A 22,135-nucleotide genomic window follows, 5' to 3' on the forward strand; every position below is an offset into this window, starting at 1 on the left:
CTTTCTTTCTTTCTTTCTTTCTTTCTTTCTTTCTTTCTTTCTTTCTTTCTTTCTTTCTTTCTTTCTTTCTTTCTTTGGCATGTTTTGGTGCGGGAGGGGCCCGCAGTGGGAAGGAAACATGTTGCGGTAAAGAAGGAGGAGGAGAAAAGGAAGAGGGGAGGATCCAGTGCTGCTGGGGCAGGCGGCAGAGCCGCAAATTTTCTTAGACTAATAATTATGTTGTAAAATCTGTGGTTATTTTGTCTGTATCTTTCAGAAGATTGGGGCCAGCCAGATTGTAAACTACTTTTGAATCTCTTTTACTGCATACTCTGAGATATGCACTTGGTGAATATTTGTTGACTGTCTGACAGGAGAAATTAGTTGGGGGGATGACGTATGTTTAATCTGGAAATTAAAGCATCTTTTGGCTCTTGGCTCAGAGTAAAAAAGTCACAGGTAATAAAATTTTCAAGTTTCCTAGCCTAATTAGATGCTATGTAAAATTTGTATCTTGATATGAGAAAATTTGTGTCTGCCAGCGAATTCTGACTGTTGGAAGATGATATAAAGAAGAATTTCAGGTTGCAGAGTTCTGGCATAGGGTATGTGGAATGCTACTTAAATTGTCTCCAGAGCTCTGTGGTATCTGCCAATTTTGAAAAAGTTGGTCTTGCTTCTCCTTTGAAGATTTCTGTCTTTTGGGCATTGCACAAAGGTTCATTGAATAACATTCTCTACTTCAAACCAGAACCTTGGAAACCAAGTATGGATCAAATACATGGCTTACGGTAGGAGCAAAAAAAAAAAAAAGCGGAAGCCAGATTAAGCATGGGTGGGAAATGGAGAGAGGGCAATAGGAAGGAATAAATGGAAAGGGTAAGCAGCGAGGAGTCAGGCCACCAGCCTCATGTTTGAAATAGGAAACAAGGTTCCTATTGTCCTGGTACATTACCATTTCCTAAGATCACCTGCTGTCTAGAAGGAATTAATGTGTCCCTTCCAGAAGCTCATTCTAACCTGCTGTGGCACACCCAAGTGGTATCAAATCAGTTCTGTATAACTTTGTACTCAACTTAAGTTTAGGCATTCATATTAAAGACACAAAAAACAGTTTCTAATGTTTATTAAAGTTTATGGATTTTTATGAAACAGTGGGGGATATAACACAAGTGAAAGAGAAATGCAGAGCAATCCATCACTTTTTATGAAGGATTGAGTTTTTTTTTTTTTTTTTTTTTGTGGAGCCAGGGATTGAACTCAGGACTTTGCATTAGCCAGGGAAGCGCTTATTCCATTGAGCTATATCCACAGCCCCATGATTGAGATCCTGATGAAGTACTTTTGAACAACTCCATCTACTGAGGACCCACTGTACTTGTTTTGTTTTATTTATTTATTTATTGTAAGAAAGGAGAGAACCAGTCACATTACAGTGATTTGAATTTTTATAAAGGAAAATAATAGAACAATGTATATTATTCACTCTTGAAATGCTCATGAATCAGTTGTATGGTAAAGCAATATCATAATCACAATGTTGAGAAGATAATCCATTGCTTCCTTGTATAAAGTCATTAGCATTCTAGTTTGTCTATTCATTTGTAAACTGCATATTGAAAAGAAAATAATTAGTACACTGTTTCACATGAAGGTGGTAAGTCCTCAGGCCTACTCAAGAAGCTATTGAATAATGGGCTTGATGATTTGGTATTAGTGTCTTGTATATTTTGGAAAAAGCATTAGATTTATGTATGGAATCGATATTTTTTCTTACTTGAAAATAAAAAAAAAATTACTGGAGGTATAGGCAGACAAGCTGGCATATAAGCCGAGCACCAGCATAGAGCTGGACTGGGCACAGGGTCAATTGACAGTCCTATTTCTGATGGAGGGAGAGGACATTTCCAAAGCCAGTAGTAGAAGGCTGGGTTACAGCCTCCCCTCTGAAGCCATTAGGAGGTACCATCTTGATCTTATTCTTGTTTCTTTCACAAACATTTTTAGTCTAGTTTAGGTACTCTGTTGTACAACCTAGGAGAAATTAGGCATCTAATAATAGTTTTCTTAAGGAGGCAAAGAGCACAATCTAGAATTTGCATTTCACATGTTCCTAATTAGAATTCTTCTTTTAAAAATAGCCCTGAACACTCATCCTTTTTCTTTCAACAAACTGCATTGGACACCCCTGTTGGCTCTGGGGACGCAAAGATGAATGGGGCATACTTTGCTTGCCAGAAGCTCATAATCTAGTTGCCACATGGGACAAGAGAAACATAAAGACACCATTAAAGACCTGTGGAAACTCAGGGGAAGAGAAAATTGATTCCTGCTAAAGGACTCAGGGAAGTCTTCATGAAGAGGGCAGTTGGAGCTGGACCATAACAGATAGGGAGGGTCTGAGCTTAAAGACATGAGGGAGGCTGAATGAGCAGTCACAGAGCTGGGAAAGCATGAGGCATGCTGCCTAGCAGGAGAAGATTGTCCTTGGAGTGGAAGGCTTGGGAAGGGAAGTGAGGGAAATCAGGTTAACCGTGTAAGCTGATACTGGATTGGCAAGGCCAGCACTGAACGTCAAGCAGGCCAGTGTCTTTTTGCCTATTTATAGACAGGCTAAGACATATCCAGAGAAATATGTAGACTTGGAACAGACTTTCACAGCATATTGTGGCAAGAACATAATGAGAAACAAAATGCAAAAGGGGTGGGATCAGAGGGGATGAGAGCCACTTAACTACCCAAATTGGAAACTGGAGGAGAGTCAAGGAAAGTCTCGCGGAAGCAAGGACATTTATCCGAGTCTTGCACATTGCATATGAGTGGAGAAGCATATTCAGGTTGAAGGACTAGCATCTGCAAGTCCGAGGCCTCTGAGAGCATGTCGTGTTGGGAGTGGCAATGATTTTGCTATAGAGAAAGTTTGGATGTAGGAACTGGATAAAAACTGATGAACCGAGGAGAGGGTGGAAACCAGGTACCAGCAGAGTTAGGAGGCTTAGTTAAGTGGTCTAGGATTTCAGAGGCCATATGCAGGGAAGAGGTGTGACGTGTGCTTTAGAAGCATCACTGTAGTGGCTCGGGGCAAAAATGTGTGAACAAAAGTGTACTTAGGGCTCAGAGGCCGGGAATGATGGCTGAGACTGAAATGGTTTTGGGGCATGCTTTTAATACTTTTGAGTGACACTGTAATTGTAGAAAGAGAACGTTGTTGTTTTTCTCTCAAAGGAAACCTTGCACAAACACCAAAAGAGATAAACACACAAGAAACTAGAAGCATAAGTTGTGACCTGAGGGCATGTATGCCTGTTCAGCCTATATTCCTCTGTTTGGTTATGGTTCCTGAGATATAGCATAGATCACCACGATGCAAGAAAGTGCAGTTTAAAAGCCATCAGTCTGAAGGAATTCATGTGCTCCACTAGGAGTCCGGGCCGCTGTTCCACACACAGCCGTGATATGGAAACTAGTCTCCCCTTAGCTCAGTTGGCACCAAGGGAGCAGGTCTGCATGGGCCAGTCAGTTGGCTTCTGTTATAGGCTTTCACTGATCCAGGCAAAGCCTCGCTGGCAAGGGAGTATTCTTTGAAACCTAGGGATATTGTAGTTCCCCGAGTATTCTGCACTGAGTATACTTTAGTCAGGCTAAGTTCATGACAGGCATTCCAGGCATCCTAAGAAGAAGGCAGGAGATAAAAGCAGTACTAAAGACAGAGGTAGGTAAGAATGGGGCTACCCAGTTATGCAGGGCTCCGGTACAAACACAGACATCTGACCCTGGGGGAAAGCAGGGCTGAATTCTCATAGCACTTTGGTAGTCAAAGAGAGGCTGTAACTTCCAGAAAGGGTACCTCTTCTAATTTTTATGAAGATAACTCCTGGTGTAGCATTGGTTATTTGGTGATATGGTTTGAAAAGTAGCAAGACTCAGGAAAGAATTGGGAAGTTAGAGTTGGAGTTAAGTCCCTATGAAACCGCCCCTAGGGATGTGACCTCCTACAAATTCCCTAACTTGTTGGAGCACCAGCTTCATTATCTGTCAAACATAAATCATATTAGTGTTTCCATTAGTGAGTTTGTATGAAGATTAAAGAAGATAATATGCATAAAGTGCTTAATACAGTGCCTGTCACATAGTAAATGTTTGATACATTGGGATATTAATATTTATAACCATAAAATCTCCACACAATTATAGCAGTGGCTTCCAACTTCCCATCTTGATAAATTTCTCTTTACTAAGAAATAATGCCTCTCAGTTCAGCAACATGAGCATCATTTATTTTTAGCTATGTCATATGAAAAGAATGCATAGGATTAACCTGAGCCTTGGCTCTTCACAATTGCTTGGAAATGTTTGAGGTATCAAAACAGTATGAAGACAATTCATGGACTCAACACTTAATGTAACAAAACACTTATTAATGCAGTTGAAACTCCTGTGTACTTCTTGCTAATCCTATTCCCTGCCTGCGTATGTGGAGGTGACCAGGACTCTGAATTTGGTGTGAATCATTTCCACAAATGTCTTAGTGTTGTTGTTACAGTTGGAGCTAGCTAGAAAGTATCCACTTACCTCTCCATATTTGGGGTGAATTGATTCCTGAATCCTCTCTCCCTCCTGGGAACCCAAATCCACAGTATAATATTTATACAGAAACTGTTCACATCCTTCCGTATACTGTAGATCATCTCTAGATTGCTAGTAATGCCTAATACAATATAAATGCTTTCTGAATATTTGTTATACTGTTTTGTTTTGGGCATAATGACAAGAAGATGCCTGTACATGTTAGTGAAGCTGCACCTGTATTTTTTCCATCTGTTGTTGGTTGAATTTGTGGATGTGGAACCTGTAGAAATGGAGAGCCAACTGTGTATCATTTGCTGTTCATCATTTCAACTTCATGTAGAAGGAAGGACTCTTACTATAGTTACTCTTTTGTGGCTCCTTTTTCTACTCAATCTAATATACATTTTAGTATACATTTGTGGTCTAATGTAAGATGACTAAGTAAAAAAAACCATTATATATGATGGTGAGGATTGCTACCTTTTTTGACAATAATAAACAATATATTTTAAATAGTAAGCACATTTGAAATTGACTATCTGTAGGTTTTCAGCAGTTTTTGGATTTTTATCTGCTATACATACAGGTCCTTCAGATGTATAGGGTAGCAAAACCTGCACCTCACTAAGCCATAATTGGGTGATCTTATTGATAAACTTTCAAAATTCTGTTTACATAACATTTGCTTGGATTTAAAAACTTGGCATCTTTCCTAGTTTGAAGTGATCATAAAAATAGGATGAAAAATAGTTGCATTCATAAAAGGTCTTTGATGAAAGAAACAGCATGAGTCTGTAAACATTTACTAATTTATGTGTGAAACACTTAGTTTACAGTTTGAACTCCAGAACTCTATACTTACTAAAGTATGAAATATTTTTAAGTAGAATTATAAGTCTTAAAAGGATAAATGTTTATAGTTTATAAATTTTAGTGAAATTGCATTGTTAGAGTTTGCGAATTATCACTCCACAGCATTTATGCTTCAGTGCTTGGGAGGAGTCCCCATGCTAGTCTTTTAAAAGTATGTTGTGGCAGTGTCCCAGATATTTTGTTAAGTGGAATTTGTCTAACTTTGTGGGCTGATGGATGATGCCAAATTCACCTTCTAGATTGAATTTGTGGCTTATCATTGTGGATACCATTTATGGGTTCTGAGATTTCCACCTCAAACCCCAGAGACACTGTGATTGGTATCATTCTCATTATTGTTATGTATCACCAATGAGGGATTAGGGTTACTTTGGGTTTAGAAACCCAGCCATGTATTTGGATAGAATTCATTTGGCATAGTGCCATTACCAGGTTCTTGAGTGAGATGTCCTCATTTGCAGATACTGCTGACACTCATATCTCAGATGTTGGCAATAGAAAGTTCTCCATGATGAATGGAGATGAATGACAGCAACGGAGCCTCTATTTTGCTGTAATTAATGTCATATTGACATTTTAGTTGGGTTCGTGTGTACACATGCATTTGATTGCTGACTTGACTTTTGCTTACCTTTTCCTCTGAAATTAGAATATATTTTGCATTGGTGTTTAGATTAAACCTGCCATTTTCCTGTAAACATATATCAACTGTTCTAGTACAGTAGTGACTATATGAGAGTACAGAGAAGGTAGAGATTACTTTCCTCTAGTAATCATTGTAAAATCCAGTAGTAAGGGAGACAGTGTACTTTGGGCACATGCTTCAGTTGAATTATGTATAGTGTATTAGAGGAACACAAGCAGAAAGAGGTGCTAATTTATATAGGACACTTGCTCAAGGGAGGCTTCTCTGAGTGGGTGATATTTGAGCTCAGCTTTGAGTGGAGTCCAGGTGATAAGAATTTGGCAAATTGTAATGCAGGGAGAATTTCATTTTCAAAAGTGCTACTACGGCACAGGGGCCTGCCATGGGGCCCCGCCCCTGGGGTGTGCTGAGACATCAACTGAGACTGGGCTGGTGGTGCGCACCTGTAATCCCAGCTCTTGGGAGGCTGTAAACAGGCAGATCACTATGAGTCTGAACTAGTAGTGAGACTCTAAACACCCTGTAGACCTTTCCTTAAAATACAAAAAAAAAGTGCTACTATGAAGACAGGAATATGCAATATATTAAGTTTTGTAATTGTCCTACTAACCTGTTTCGAAACTGTCTCATTGCTACTTTTTCTCATTAAAATTAATAAAAAATAAAAAATATATATATATATATATATATATATATATAGCCTACCTATATATATATATATATATAGACTTCCATAAGGGTTTTAAAAAGTAATGGAAAGCAAAAATTAATTCCAAAATGTAAGTGCAATTGCGTGTAAGTTTTAATAGCATTTGGCTAAAAATAAAAAAGAAAGTACTTAAGCATGAAAGAGGAGGATGATTTTGGGAAGTACATGTAAAGATACAAGGGAGGCTGGAAACTGAGTCTGGGCCAGATCACGAAACACATCACATCACATTGCAAGATGCTTGGACATGTTTTCATTAAGTAATAACAAATTGATGGAGGGTTTTATGTGGGAAAGCTGAATATTTGAAAGAAAGGTACTCTGGTGACATCTTGAGGGAACTGTACCTGAACTTGCAGTGAAAGATCGGGCCCTGTTATGGTTTTGTCTAGTGAGGAATCTGGGGCTGGATCTGGAAGACTACACATTAGCTGTGTGACCTTGGCAAAATGATGTAGCTTCGCTGGGCTTCAGTGTGTTAATCTATGACATAGAGATGACCATTCTTCAACTTTAGAACCATTGTGAGAACTAAATAATAACAGTGATATCAGCCAAGTGCTGTAGGCTGTTATCATGTGCCTGCGGTTGCGCACTAAGCAGATTTCACATTGCTTCCGGTTCTCTTCTCAGGTTGCCATGCCTGCCCTTTGAATGCTGCCTGAAATGGTCTGTTGTTCACCTAGATTTTCCAGTAGTCTCCGTCCAGTCCTGTTTTACTTTTGTGGTGTTTACAGTACATAGGCGCTTCGCTTCACTTTTTGACTCTCCAATCCAATTCGACATAACGCAGTGTCATATAGACCTGGAACTTTCTCCTTACTGTGATTTATTGTGTGGTCCGTGAAGCCCAAAAATGTTGACTGGTGGTTTGCAGTGTTCTGTGTGCTACCTTAGATGTTACATGTGTTCCTTAGGATGATTCATAGTAATGTCTTCAAGCAGGAAGTTTGTTTCTTGTCTGTATTTATTCTCCAACATGGAGATTTGGTATCTCATTGGATACAAACCCTACTTGGGCATTTTCCAAAAGATGCAGCAATTTACTTGATGTTTGTAACTTATTTGTTTCATTTCACCTGAATACTCCTTACGTGAGTGTGTCTATTAGCTAGTCCCTTGTGCCAAGTGAGGACTTGTTTTTTTTTTTTTTTTTGGCTGGCTCAGGGTGCCTTAAGGGCAGGTCTGGTAAGGCATGAAGATCTGGGGATCAAACCGCAGAATCCTGAGCATGACTGCTTTGCTTAAGCAGGCACTTAAATAACAGAGCCAATGGGCAAGCCCCATGAAGAGTTGATTGCTGATTCAAACATACCCTCTACCTTCTCAGGATTTGCTCTCTTCGCAGGGTAGACAGGCTTGAAAAGTGCTCTGCCACTGATAGTGGAATTGAGTGAATGATAAAACAAATGTGCAAATGGTTCATAACAGAGGAAGAGAGAATCGTTCACTGTGGCTAGGGGGTAGATGCATTTGGAGTGAGCACGAAGGAAGTAACAGGGCCCCTGATTGGGCGTGCCTCCAGGCTTAGCAGAATTTATCTGATTTGACTAGGCGTAGGCACTTATAGGCTCTTTCAGTGTCGTTTTCCTCATTGCTTGCTTATTGTAGGAAACCCTGGGGGGTGAGGTGGGGGGAATATGTATACATTCAGAATGAGCAACTGAATTTACCCCAGAGAAAAGCCACTTAAATTTTTGGAGAACTTCTTTTCAGTATTTAATCTGTTCATTGGGGATTACATGTGTTTACAGCCATGCTTCTTAGGTATTTCCATTTATCTCACTGTGGACATTTTTAAGTAATTAAATTATCCTTAAAACATGAATTACAATGATTACATAGTGTTTTTTCATATGGATATATTTTTCTAATCCCTCTTCTACTGTTGACAGTTTCATAAATTTCTATTATTTATATGGGGTCTATGATAAACGAACTTGATAAATGTTTGCCTTCATTATCATTGAGGTTTTTTGAGGAAGGGAAGTGACGTTGTCCCAATTTGCTTTTAGGATGATCATCCTGGGGTCACTCAGAAATATGTATCAAGGACATGAGAGGTTGGAGGCATGGAGAAATCTTAGGTGGAAAGATATTCCGGTACTGTGTGAATGAGATCAGGAGAGATAAACTAGGGAGGTGGCAAAGAGAATGATGAAGTGACAGATTCAAAAGATAGAAAGCAAGAAAGTAAACAGGACTCAGAGCCCTTTATTTGGCAAAGTGTAGCAACAGAATCAGCATTTGTAAAAATTTAGATCCACACCCATGTTAGAATCTTTGGGAGGAGCTCTGTTTCCTAAGTTCCTCTGGTTCGTCTTGTACATAACACATTTTGAGTACACTTATTTAAACCTGGTGTTTTAGGGTTGATGGCATTAGTTTCTTATTTTAGGGCCAATGGGAAATGAGCTTAAGGTCCTTTACATGTTAGGTGAGTGCTTTACCACTGAGGAACAACTGCAGCAATTTCTTAAAAAAGATTTTGAGACACAGTCTTGGTAAGTTGCCCAGGTTTGCCTAAAACTGGATATCCTCTTGCCTCGGATTCGTCAGTAGCTGGAGTTACAGGCATGTCCTGTTGTGATCTGCAGGCTTTGATTTCATGTTGGCTGTCGGCCAGGGGGCGACCATCAATAGCTTGCTAGATGGGACTTCCTATCATGACACTTTACTTCCTGTAAACCAGTAAGAAGTCTTTCAGTCAGACAGATGTTAAGTTCTGACACAATGTGAAGATGGACACATAATCACATATGTTCTATTACTTTTATAATAGCCTACTGATTAGAAGCAAACAACACTCAAAAGGGACAGGATATTGTAGGGGCACGAATACTAGGAAGTGGGTTTCACATAAGACTCTGTCCCTCCAGAATGTGAGGATAGAGGGAAGATGGTGCATTCACTTTTCCACTTCTGACATTCAAGGCACTTGTACCCTAAGCTTGGTTTATTATGAATCTAAAGAAGTTTCAGCTTCAGGCTCTTGTACTTGTGTGGCTTCTTCCCAGGCTGTATGCTTAATTTTATATTCATAGCTTCATATTGTATTCCTATAAGGATGTTTTGAGCTGTATTTATTTCAGGCTTCAACAAACATTAATATGTCCTGCCTGTGGGAAAAGGAAGGTGGGGGGTGTCAGACGGCAGTTGGCTTCTTGGGTCGGGAGGTCAACAGAAAGGTTGGTCATTACCCAGAGGATGGGTCACCTGTTATAGTCAGGGGGGAAAGTGTCCTCATTACCACCAAGCAGAGCAGCTCCTCACAGCCCCATTTCTGGTGATTTCTTTGTTCTTGTTGGCAAAGGTTCTGCTGTCTAGGGTTCACCCTAATAAATAGTGCCCAGCTGTGGTATCTTATCCCATGCTACCAGAAGGTGGTGTTTAGCATGGAAATCCCCTCGGTTGTGATTTTCTAGCTAGTTTTGAAAGAGTGGAGAGAATGAGTTTTAGAACTGTTTTTGTATCTGATCCAGCATGCTCTAGGAACTGATGATAAGCAAAGAGTATGAAATAAATTTTGCAGGCAGGCATTTACATGCTCTTCTCCACCCATCTGCTGTCCACCTGGAATCTACATTTCCAGTGAAAACATGTGTCTGAAGACTGCTGTGGCGAGGCTCTTGTGTTTCTCTCAGTAAGAGCGAACATTTCCACTTTTCTTTCTGTGCCCAGTATATTACAAGTTCCTACCACATCATGGTGTGTCATGGAGTCTACCACTGCAGACTGCTGATAACTCATGGGGACAGCCTTAGATGTCAGCTTTTATCACTATATCATCTGCCACCAGAGATTGGGAGATTTTTCTCTAGGAGATTGTCGATGGTCATCAATGTTCAGGAAGGCCTTTCCCCAAAGAGAGTGCTCCTATGAATTGAGTTGTGAAGTCTCTTCTGCCTTGGCTCCCAACCTGTGGATCCTGGACCCTTAGCATATGGGGTGCTCTTGATGCCTCAGATGGTAAATATGTATGGCTAGCTTTAGCATTAAATGATGAGCTTGTGCCTGTGCTGTTGTTTTTCACTGTATATACTGGTTTTTTTTCTCATTAAAGATCTATGCATTCAAGTATCTGAAAACAATGCACAACAAACTTATTAGATGCTTTTGTTCTGTGTGACGCACTGCCATTATGGTTTGTGTCTAGTTGTCCCCACAAAGCCTCAGGCAGTCATGGGGCAGACTTCTAGAGTTTGTGATTAACCAATGATCAGCTGGGATTATGGATCTGAGTACTGCTGGGATTATGGGTCTGAGTATTTCCCCCAGCAGGGGCAGATAGCCTGAATGCAATTTAAGAGAGACAGACTTCCTCTCTGTTGCCATTGTTGCTACTCCTCCCATGTGCTCTCTGCCTTCTGCTGCCATGACCTGCTGCCCTCTGCCATGTGCCAGTCTGCTTTGGAGCCAGCGGAATATGGACTGAAATCTCCAGTAACTGTAAGCAAATAAACCTTTCCTTCCTTCATTTTTGGTGTTGGTTATTTGTCCCAGCAACAATAGAAGAGTAACTGAGACAACTATACTGCCTTATTGTTTTCAGAAGACCTGAAATGACACTAATAGTTTATAAACTGTACAATGGATAGAAAACTGAAGGAGACAACTTAATGTTTCACCCAGATTCAAAGGTGCACCCTATTAAATGACAACTCCAATTAGCAAATGACTGTTACATGAGTGTATCCAAGAAATGGCTGGTGATGGGTAAATTCAGAAATGCTTTCCCTGAAGCCAATGGTTCTTCAGCAAGTTTTGGGTTTCAGCCCTTGCAGAAAGTACAGACAGCCAACATTCTAATTCTTGGTTTTGGAAACATAGGTCATCCAGGTTCCATGTGGTCTGTGTGACCCAACAGTCATTTTTCTGTCCTGCAATTAAGAGGGTCCTTTGGAGTTGACAAGAAAGAGGTGGGAGCTGTCCTCCATCAGTCATAATGTATGGCAGTGAAGAAGATGATCTACATGACCATGAACAAGTCCAAAGTTGGCATAAATCCTTCCTGTGAGAATTCCCATATGCTGTCATATTCCTTCCTCATCAGTCTGTATATGGTTGCTGAAGTAGAGGTACAGGACTCATGCACTGAACAGGAAGAATCCGACTTTTCCCAAGAAGCCTCACAATGGCAGAACTCCCCAGATGACATCCAGGACCAGAGAGATGATCGGCTTGAACCAGTAGACCACATCTAAACATTCCTCCTTGTCTTCCCAGGCTGTGTTACTTCACAGCACCTTGCTCCAGAGAGGCTTTGAGGGTTCTGTCAGCTAGCTGTGGCTGAGAGGGCTCTTCTCCTTCCACCCCTCACTGCTGATCTTTCCTCTGTGCTTCCTGAGCTCAGATTGGGGTGAATGGGGAAAGCCAAAGGCAGTCTAGGGTCACAAGTCATGAGGCGTGTGGTGGCAGAAGGCAGGTGACACAGCAGCAACAGGATTGACACATCGCTGCTCCAGTCGCTTGGCTAAGCTCTCACAGTGAGGCCAGCACTGTGCTGTACACCTTCTATCTTTCCAGCAGCACATGTGTATACTGATGTGATGGAAAGTTCAGAATATAAGTTCTTTAGGAGTTCAACGTATTATCTCTTCCAGTAAATTCTGTGTTTCTGTTTTAATATTTAGGTCTTTGATCCATTTTTATTTTAGTGCATGGTGAGAGACATAGGTCTAGTTTTAATCTTTGGCACATAGACAGTCAGTTTTTCCAACACCATTCATTAAAGAGGCTATCTTTCTTCCAGTGACCATGTGTGGCCCTTTATCAAAGATAAGGTGGCTGAGTGTGTTTGGAGTTGTTTCTGCATCTTCTAATCTGTTCCATTGATCCTCAGGTCTGTTTATTGCCAGTACCATGCTGTTTTTTTTTTATCACTGTAGCTTTGTTGTATACTTCAAGTCAGAGATTGTGATGTCTGCTGCCTTTTGTTTGCTGCTGAGAATTATTTTTGCTGTTTTAGGTCTCTTCTCATTCCAAATGAAACTTAGGAATGTTTTATTTAGTTCTGTAAGGGATACTTATGGTATTTTGATTGGGATTGCATTAAATCTGTACAACAGTTTTGGCACTATGCCTATTTTCACTATGTAGGCTCTTCCTATCCCTGAGCAAGGGATGTATTTCCATTTTCTGATATCCTTTTTGATCTCTTTTTTAGTCCTATAATTTTGAATGTATAGATCTTCTATTTACTTTGTTGGATTAGTTCCTAAATCTATCTATCTTTCTTTCTTTCTTTCTTTCTTTCTTTCTTTCTTTTTTTTTTATTTATGCTACTGTGAATGGTGTAGTTTCCCTAATTTCTGTATCAATGACTTTGTTGTTTGTACAAAAGAAAAGTTTTCAGTATTGATTTTTGTATCCAGCTACATTACAGAATTTGGGTATTAATTGTACAAGTATTTTCTTGTAGGCAAAGATATGAACAAAACTGTGATCATGGAGGAAATAGTACACAGAATAAACGACTAGGATGTGAACCTATTAAAAAGCTTCTTCACACAAAAGAAAGAACCAACAGAGTCAAAAAAGATAATGCCACAAGGTGGGAAAATTTTTTAGCCTGTTTCCCTCTAATAAAAGCTTTTTATGTTGAACATATAAAGAACTGAACAAAATCATACTCCGTCTAAATTCAAGTACTCAGGATGGGCCAAATAGCTCAGCAGATTAAAGCACCTGCAAGCAGGTGTAGGAGCTGGGGGTTCGATCCCCAGGCCTGCTGTGCTGGCCCTGTCCCCGGGGCACACTGAGAGGACAATTGAGACTGGGCATGATGGCACATGCCTGTAATCCCAGCTCTTGGGAGGCTGTAAACAGGCGGACCACTACAAGTCTGATCTAGTAATGAGATCCTAAAAATCCTGTAGACCCTTCCCTAAAATGCAAATACTACTACTACTACTACTACTACTACTAATAATAATAATAATAATAATAATAAAATTGGGAGTAGAGATGCCATTTGATCCAGCTATTCCTTTTCTGTGTATATTTCAGGAGAATAAAAGCCTCATTCCACAATGATATATGTGCAACCATGTTTTTAGCAGTGCAGTTTGTAATAAATAAGTATTGAAAAAAACCCCAAATGCCCATCAACCAAGGAATGGGTAAGGAGAATGTGGTTCTTTTATACAATGGAGTACTACTCAGCCACAACAAAGGAGAAAAATGAGATATTTCTGGGTAAATGGATGCAATTCGAAACACTCTTAAATGAAATAAACTGGACTTGTGTAAATATCAAATGCCTCCCAAATGTGAGAAACTGGAACAGTAAATAAGGTCCAAAATGTACAAATAATATTGTGAAATATGAAAATATTCTGGGGAAAGAGGAACTAGGGAAGGGGAAGGGGAAAGGAAGAGAGGGGAAAAGGAAAATACCATTAAACAAGCTTTGTACAGAGGAGAGGACATTGGGATAAAAGAGGAATAAAAATATGATATGTGTGTACAAATTCCCTGTGATGAATATAATCATTGTGCATGTCTAAAACATACCAATAAACATAATTAAAAGAAAAAAATAGGTTGTAAAACTGGACTGCTTGTCTTTAGTCTCTGTCTAGCACACTGCTATTCAATATGTGATGGTGTTCAACAAATTGCTTTCTTTCTTCTTTTATTTTATATGAACACTTTTTTTCTTTTAATTTTAGTGAGGGGTCTACAGGTTGTTCAGGGTATCACTACTAGATTGGACTCATAGGGATCTGCCTGTTTCCAGCTTCCCAAGAGCTGAGATTACAGGCATATGCCACCACATCCAGTCTCAATTGCCATCTCAGCATGCCCCAGGGGTGGAGCCTGCATAGCAGGCCCTGGGATCGAACCCCTGGCCCCTGAGCCTGCTTGCAGGAACTTTAATCTGCTGAGCTAGTTGGCCGGCCCTTTATCTGATAATTTAATATGATGATAGTGTGTACCTCAGAAGGTTGTTGTCTAATTTTTATTAATTATTCAAAAAGAGGGTCTCAATTGCTCCTGGTATAACGTAAGTGCTATATATGTTAAATTTTACTATTACCAATATCCAAAGGAAAAGAATTACGAAACACATGAAACTAAAAGTACAACTGCTATTATATTTTGCCTATATGAGTGCAGAGCTAAAATGAAGCCCAAGGCTCATGATTACATTTTTGAATATAATTTTTAGTACTGTATTGTAGACTGTACTTTGTGTCTTTTGAATGAAAGACAATTAAACATTTTGTTGTTGCTGCTATACAGGCTTCTGTTGTAACATAATAGCTACATTTTGATATTGGGGTACTCTGTAATTAAAACACAAGGGTGGTCTTCACATATTCTTTTCGTTGTTATGCCCAGAAGAGTCCTTGTCCGTAATCATTTGCTGCCATGATTATGATTTATAATCACCCAGCCCTTACTTGAAACAATTGATATGTTGTCCTAGACAACACTTCATTGCTGACTTAGGGTAAGTACAGAGCTTCATTGCCATCCTTAAAGCAATGAGTTGTGGCATGTTTTGTGATCAGCATAAAATTTTCTGAATAGAAAAATCTCATGGTGACCTAAGTAGGGCTATTTTTGGTCCTCTTGCCCACTCCTGCACATGTGCTTGCTTTCTGCATTGTCAGAATCTCATCTTGCTAGCAGTTGTCCTAGGAAGTCCTCCCACTGCCAGGACCCAAGTACCTGCCTACAGTCAGTGGATACTATATCTTAAGCTAAACTGAGAAGACCTTGTGTATTTGACCCTTTCTGAAGATAGTGCCTATGTTAGTTTTCTAGGATTGCTATATGAGCACAAATTTCCTCCCTTAAAACAACAGAACTTTGTTGTTTATAATTGTGAGGGCTAGAAGTGTGAGACCAAGCTACAGACAGAGCCTTGTTACCCCTGAAGACAGAGGCGAATGTTTCCCTTATTCTTCTTGCTGGTGGTGATTGCTAGCAATCTTTTGTACTCCAATTTCCACTTCTGTCTAGCCATGGAAGCCTTCGTCATGTTCATGTGACTCTTCCCTTTCTCTGTGTCAATATTTCTCTCCACTTAAAAGGGTACATGGTCAGTGAGTACCCCCAATCAACTATGACTTCATTTGACTTTGATTACAGCAAAAAAGATCCTATTTCCAAATAAAGACGTGTTCATAGGTATTGAAGGTTAGAATTTGAGCATTTATTCTTTGGGGGAGCTGTACAATAGAACCCTCAATATCAATTATTCCCTGTCCCTCTTAGTTTTCTTATTTGTACATTGAAAATGGAAATCTCCCTCTATCTAGTGGTACAGAAATAACTCAATTTATAAAAGTTAAATATCCTAGAATATTAGACCAAAAAGTCGGGAGCTAGAAGTTTTGGCCCTTTTCTCTTATAGACTGAGGAGAGATCTTGTCTAAGTTAGGAAGTGTGGTAGCAGAGCAAGTCATCAGACTCCTCAGGTTTCTTCTCTTTCTTTTTTTTGCATTAGCTCTTGATAAAGATGTTGGCTGCTGTTATTGGAAAGCTTCAATGGCAACAGACATGGAGGCAAATTCCTATAAAACCAGAAATAGCTGGTTGGGCCTGCCAATAGCTGGAGTTGTTGGCTGTCTACAGAGGGTGAATTGACAGCCAAAAGCCCTGCCAGGCTCCACTTCTCTTTCATGCATTTCAGTTCAATATGATCGATATTTTTAATGAGCTATTACCCTGAAGTAGGCCCTAGAATTTGACTGACAAAAAGGGTAAGGACTCTTCCTTCTCTCACAGAGCTCACAGTCCAGTGAAAACTAGTGCTACACTTGAATTGTCTGCTTGTCTTTCTGAGGACTGTGGAAGGAGGACATGCCAGGTGCCCCTGGTGTCACCTCTGTTGGGGGATGGGAACAAAGTTCTCAAAGATGAGTAAGAGCTATCCAGGTAAGGAGCAGTGCAAAGGGTTGGTGATCCAGCAGTGTTCCTGAAAAAGATGGAAGGTTTCTGTGAGAGCTTTGTTGTGACGGAGTGAAAGAGGCACATGATAGGAGGAAGAAATCCCTTTGGGTAGAGACATCAGAAAATGCTTTTGGAATGGGCAGATGTTTCTTTCTTGCCTCCAGGGTAATGGGAAATCATTTCAATACGTGAGCACAGACTAGGTGTTCTGGCTGAGGTCTCCTCCTCCCAAATGAGAATGAGCGGAGTTCTTTGAACAAAGACTGCAGGGTATCTCCATGATGGATAGAGTCATCTTTCCAACCTATTTCAAGCTGTAGATATTGGCTCAGAATTAACCTCAGCATCAAGCTCAGACCCTAGAGCTACAGAGCTCCCTTTGGTAGAATGTGTAGTTGTCACATTTTAGTCTGTGGCTAAGGCCTCTGTTCCTTTATTCATTCATATTCTGTGTGTTTGTATGTGTATATGTATATGTGCGCTGGTCCACACAGGAGCATGTTCCTCCCAGTACAGTGGCCTTCCTTGTTTTTAAACTTGCTCAGCCCAGTAATTGCAACAGGTCCTCCTCCATCTTTTTGTAATAGTTCTCTTCTAACTCCATGCTTCTTTTTTGCACATGATTTGAGCTATGGTTTTCTCTTCTTTTGATCTCATCTTATGTGCTTCAATCTTCAGGGAATTCCTGAAAGTCTTGCATGCAGTGGCACCATCTTGTCACCTAAGCTGTGTTCATGGTACAGTAAGTTCCACTGCAGGCAATGGGAGGGTTTATGTCAGTGTTGTCACCATATTTATTTTGTACTATTGCCTCCCTAAAGGGAATTTTTAGATATCTTTCCCTAATTGCCTTTCCATGAAATTTTAATATTAGAGACATGTTGCATAGCTATTTTTGCATTGTATATATATTTTATATATAGCAAAGATCAATGTCAGGCTTATAGCATGGAGGACTAAGGATGATTAATATCTTTAAGTGAAAATTGAAATTGATTTTAATTAAAATTAAACAGTTATTAAAGTGAATTTTTCTGTATTTATGCAAAAAGTTTTAATGTAATTTATTTACATAAAATTGCAATGTTTAAAATTATTTACCTAAATTACGAAATTTTTAGAAATACATAGTTTGAGTAGCAATGTGCTCAGATTTTCTTTCTTTTTTTTTTTTGCGGAACCAGGGATTGAACTCAGGGCCTTCCTTGTGCTCGCCAGGCAAGTGCTTATTCTACTGAGCCATTCTCTGGCCCCCAGATTTTCTTTAAAAAAATTCAAAACTACTTTTTTTCTTTCTTTTTTTTTCTTTTGGTGGAACCAGGCATTGAACTCAGGCTCTTGTGCTTGCTAGGCAAGCGCTTATTCTACTGAGCTATCTCCCTGGCCCAAAACTATCTCCCCGGCCCTAAGCTATCTCCCTGATCCATCTTTTTCTATAAAAGTAAACTGCTTAAAAATATGAAGTTAACTTCTTAAAATATTTTTACTGAATTTAACTTAATGATTGATACAGGGAAATTCTAATTTAACCAACTACTAGATATTTATTCAAGTTTTGTTGACAATTATTCTTTTCATTTGACATAATTAATGATGAATAATGTTTTAAAATTGCATAATAAAATGTAAACTGAAGAATAAATATAAATGAAATTTATAAAGAAGTCATATAGTTTTGGAGTAGGATTGAGCTTTAAAGTGTCCTAAAGTATGGAACTATGTAACTATTTTTGTTTCCCTGGAATCCATTTCTTTCTCCCTTAGCGGCTGTGTATCAACTGTGTTGAGAATGCTTGACTTATTTGATTGTGCTCTCCTAGGAGTCTTAATGCTCTAACACACAGGGCCCAGGACAGCTGAGTATTAAAGGGTGTGGCAAAGGATTAAGAGAGATTCAGGCCCTGAATCATCGCCATGACAGAGTACCCAAGTGCATTGATGAAACCTCTGTGAGAGTACTACAGCAGTGGAGTCAAAGAAGGGCTATGGAGTGGTCTTTTGAGTTCTTGGATCTCTTGGAGATTTCTGTCAAATAAAAACGTGCATGAATATCTTCATTCCCCTTACTCAGGAGATCTAGCATTGTGTGACTTCTGGATCTTCCTCAAAGTCAAAAGGACTGGGAAAGGTAAATACTTTGAATCAAACTAGGGCATAAAGCAGCCCAACAGTACAACTAAAGACATTTAGAGAACTTCCAGAACTTCTTCAGAAAGTGTCATGAATGATGGGAAAATTGTGTACAAAGCAAGGGCAAAGAACTTGGAATGAGATTAGTGGTGATTGATCTCTTGTTTGAATTAAGTTTTGAACATTACCATGTTTTGATTGTGTTTCATACACATGAATATATCTGTCTAAATGGACTTTCCAGCGTGTATTTAGTGGTGACTCATTCTTGAATAAGTGACTGCTGCACATTTCCAATTCAAGAATAAGTAACCTATGGGAGATCAGGCTTGTTTTAAACCTGTAGACTTGTACCTGCTCAAATAATCTTATCAAATAGCGTTTATCCAACAGTGTTTTAAAGAAGTGCTAATTAATGTATGATTGGGGACATGTAGTTATTTCAATGGAGATTTTGACCTAGATACTGAGCTGTTATTCTGAGGTCATTTTAAAGTTAAACACACTTTTGTTTTGTCATACTTACTAGCCAGGGATTAAGTAGCCCTTATCTTTGTGAGCACTGTTGATTTTTGCCATCTGTGAAGATTGAGTCTTGTGTCCATTCAACAAACTATTCTGTGTATTACATGGCATCCCTTTTGATGTGGTATTCTTTTTGATGTCACTTCAATGTTTCTTATTTAAGTTTATACCCTTAACTTAATATATTCTGGTAGTACTGCATGTATTATATAGATAGCTCTAGAAATGGAAAACCTTTGAAATGGCTCAAATTAATGGTGTGCTATGCATCACCATTTGATGAAAACAGTGTTAGCATTGTGAAAGAATAAATGGACAATAAAGGGGGGAGAGCAGAAATAATAGGGTTTTAAAAATATATATATCATCAAGTCACCAGGACTGACACAAAGAAAAATCAAGGCCATTTTAACATTCAGGAGACTAAGCACCAGTTGCATTTGAGAAGTAATGAGGTTTAGAGTGACTCAAAATTACACTCAAACTTTGGCATGTGGGATGGAAAACAATCAGAGTAGCGTTCTGTGCCTGCCATCTCATTGTCTGTGAGAGATTTGTGTCCTGGGAGGAGATTCAGGACCCAGCGGACTTGACCTCCTGACTGCCTATACACTGCCCAGCCAGGAAGGCCTCTAGCAGTGCAGGACCTGTTAGGCACTTATGGCCCAGCTGCCATTGAGAGCACTCTCATTACAGCTAATAGCTCAAGCGTAACATCCCAAATGAGGGTTTGCTTGACCTTCCCTGACCTTTCAGTTTTAAAGATGGACTTACAATTGTTGATTCTAGTTTCAACAATGTCTTTTGATGATTTACCATAATATTTTTAACCAGTACCCACTTGCTTTAAAAAAGCCAGTTGTAGCTGCAGCATTCTGTCAAGCATTGGAAGGCATCTATAGGGTAAATTTATTCAGAGTCATTTTTGCTTTTACTCATTTGAAAAACTCAGTCTTTATAGTATACTGTGTAGGTAACACACACCAAGCATACTCTTTCTCTGGCAAATAGTGTCCCTGTTACTAAGAAATTTTAGTAATTTCTTAGTATAGTGGATTATAGTGTCTAAGTGTGAAGAGGCAATTCCTGGAGAATAAGTGAAGTTCTACTCTGACCAAGAAGGTCTGTGTTCTCCATGAAACTGACCATGTGGATGTAGGGCAAGGGAAGGAGGTGAAAGGGGGGACCAAACAGTCATGAAAGAGTGAGTGCTGAGAAGGAAAACTATTGTCATCTGGAACTGTCTTGGCACCCCTTCCAGCTACTCCTCATTGGTTAGTAAGTAGAAGGCCTTCAGCAGTCCCGCTCGTCCCTCTCCAAAGGGGCCTCTGTTACCCCTCTGTCTCTGGAGGAAGAAGGGAGGGCATCCTTTGCTCTGTACCAGACACTTTCACAGTGCTCTGTGTACTCCATTCAGTAGTGTCTCTACCCTTCCCTCCCTGCCCCAAATTTTTGTCTTCTAGTAACTTCACAATGTGGCCTTATTTGGTATAGAACCTTTGTAAGATGTCATCAAGTTAAGATGCAATCACATTAGAGTCTCACTTTTTAACCACTCTTTTGAAGTATAATTGATGCACAACCAAGAATATATATTTCAGTATATAATTTGTTAAGTTTTGATGTATGTGTATACCATGAAAGAGATTTGGAAGTTCACATGTATAGGCACATGAGTGATAGAGGCTGGGCTTGGAGCTACGCAGCTATCAGTGGAGGAAGGCTAAGGACTACTGGCATCGGGAAGCATCAGAGCCTGCAGTAGAGGCATGGCTTTGCTGACAACTTGACTTCAATGAGCTCCAGAGCTGAGAGAGAGTGCATTTCTGTTCTTTTGAGTCACCCAGTTTGTGGCTGTCCCACGGTTGCTCTAGGAAATCAATATACTCTATAAGGACGTGTGCAAACACTGGCAGATGGACATTCATAGATGACTTTTCCATCTGAAGATTTTCTTGAGGAAGTCCTGACTCCATTGCAGCACAGATATTTTATGAGCACCTGCAATGGGTCAGAGATCTGAAGGATTATAAATGGCTAAATGTGGCCTGTGCTTTTAGGAAGCACTTCCAGTCTGTGGCTCTGGTCACTTCCTTTGGGATACGGGTGTGTAGGGGGAGGAGGATCTGGACATGGAGGACGTGGATTTTTTCCAACAGGCACCTTATTGCTATGCTGCTTGTCCTCTGCTGCGCCATTTATCTCTTCAGGGGTGCTTTGTCCCCTTTTTATGTCTTTCGTTGATTCAAAGAATTACGTGAGGACATTAAGATTGAGTTGTGCCTGGCTGCTCTCAAGTGAGCCCTTGATGACTTTCAGGAGCTGAAGCAGTGGCAGTTTCACTTCCCCTGTTCAGGCCATTGTGATCTATCAAAGCTTCTTAGGGATGATGACATTCAGTGTGGATTTTGAATCATTTCCTAGCGAAAGAAGGAGGAGAGGCAGAGAGCAGTGGCCTGGGTGGAGAAAGACCTTTCAAGCAGAAAGGGAAGAGAAAAAATGTACAGAGAGGGGCCTGTGTGCTGGCCAGTCTGAGGCACCAGTGTTAGCAATACATGCCTGGAATGAGGAGTATGAGGCTTTAGGGTGAGCGGAGGCAGAGGTGGCAGAAAGGGAGGTAAGGGCCATGATAACTAGACTGCGTACCTGCCTTCCCTTTCCTTCCTGTCTCTTCTGCTTGCTTGCTTGCTTGCTTTTCTTTCTTATTCTCTGCTCCTTCTCTCCCTTCTTCCATTCATCCCTCTCTCTCTCTCTGCCTTTCTTTATATTAATCCCTACTTTTAAACCATTCTTTTGAC

General features: G+C 39.9%; 1 protein-coding gene and 1 pseudogene across 3 annotated transcripts in view; one reads left to right on the plus strand and one right to left on the minus strand.

Annotated features, from left to right (window-relative positions):
- Fgf13 (fibroblast growth factor 13) overlaps positions 1-22,135 on the plus strand; it is a 675,218-nt gene that overhangs the window by 63,879 nt on the left and 589,204 nt on the right. The window lies entirely within an intron of this gene.
- LOC101586823 overlaps positions 11,499-22,135 on the minus strand; it is a 35,990-nt pseudogene continuing 25,353 nt past the window's right edge.

This window comes from Octodon degus, unplaced genomic scaffold, assembly GCF_000260255.1.
Source record: "Octodon degus isolate 3935 unplaced genomic scaffold, OctDeg1.0 scaffold00110, whole genome shotgun sequence".
Lineage (NCBI taxonomy): Eukaryota > Metazoa > Chordata > Mammalia > Rodentia > Octodontidae > Octodon > Octodon degus.